General features: G+C 29.3%; 1 long non-coding RNA gene across 1 annotated transcript; it reads left to right on the top strand.

The window, feature by feature from the left end:
- The first annotated feature begins 316 nt into the window (after positions 1 to 316).
- Positions 317 to 1,245, top strand: LOC134232471 (uncharacterized). Its single transcript, XR_009984788.1, has 3 exons — positions 317 to 444; positions 635 to 769; positions 971 to 1,245. It is a non-coding gene; the product is annotated as an uncharacterized LOC134232471 (long non-coding RNA).

Here is a 1,245-nt window from a genome sequence, read left to right as displayed (position 1 = left end):
TTAAATTCCTTTATAGAAGGAAATCAATACGCTAAAAAAGGATATTTTTTAAATATTTAGATATAAGAATTGTATTATGTACGTAGAAACCTATGTTGCCTTTTTTTTAATTTCTATATATAGGCATATGTGTATATCTTTTTCAGCCATTATTTCAACTGCAAGGATGTAAAAATGCATTTTAAATTATTTGACGGACTTAAACGGCTTAATATTTGTAAGATAAAATCGTTTATCATTTTAAATGTAACCTTTCTTGTCATAATAGAGGGATGCCAAATGTGAGTACAATAAATATATTGGTTTTATATGGACAAAAAACATTGTAAACAAAAAGTGCAAATTTAATTTTTAGAAATAATGGTTTGTTTAACCGGGAGAATAAGGAAGGGACTTGTACATGTGATGAGTATTTTTTCGACGAGAAAGCAAATGTTTGCAAAGGTAATTCATTTCATTTTTTAAATGCAGATAATTTATTATTTCTTTAAAACCACTACTTAGATTGTTATATATACATTGTTTTTTCAATTAATGTTTACGTGTAAAATTAATTAAAACATTTCACTCTAGGACCTAAATCCTCATAGATACTTTTTTGTGTAGTCAGGTTGCGTTCTTTCTGTAATTGTAGAATGTCTCGCTGGATATTTTGGTCGGAATTGCTTACGTAGGTGTCGGTACCCGGGGTATGGAGAACAATGTCAAGGGGAATGCTTATGTAGCGTAGAATATTGCGATTATCGGAGTGGCTGTGTCAGCATCATAGGTAATTACTTAAAAAATATTATACGATCTGCGATAGAGTTCATGGTTTAATTGTATTAAACGTGAATTTATTTTCTTTTTAATTTAGAGCATAGGTGAAATCCCGCATTAAATTAGGCATCATATCTAATTAATTAATAACTTAAAATTAATCATGAAATATTACAAAACAATGAACATTTCTCCTTGTCTTTTATTTTAGAAAATACAACAGATATCAGAGCATTGGATTTCTCTCGCAAAACCGGAAGTCGAATTTCCATTTCCATGTTTATAAAAATCTTTATAATAATAACAGCAGGAATTATATTCCTTTTCGTGCTAATTTTAACAAGAATGATGAAAATTCATCGAAATACAAAGAATACTTTGACGAAGGCAAATATTTCCACCACCCTTGAAGGGAATGATCGAAATACAATGGATGACGATGTGATTTCTCTGCAAGTACATGGACGTAAGAAGAAAAGAAATAAA

The sequence above is a fragment of the Saccostrea cucullata genome, unplaced genomic scaffold (assembly GCF_032062105.1).
Source record: "Saccostrea cucullata isolate Sc308-1 unplaced genomic scaffold, CSIRO_AGI_Scuc_v1 ctg1435, whole genome shotgun sequence".
Classification (NCBI taxonomy): Eukaryota; Metazoa; Mollusca; class Bivalvia; order Ostreida; family Ostreidae; genus Saccostrea; species Saccostrea cuccullata.
This window is presented reverse-complemented; position numbering and strand designations above follow the sequence as displayed.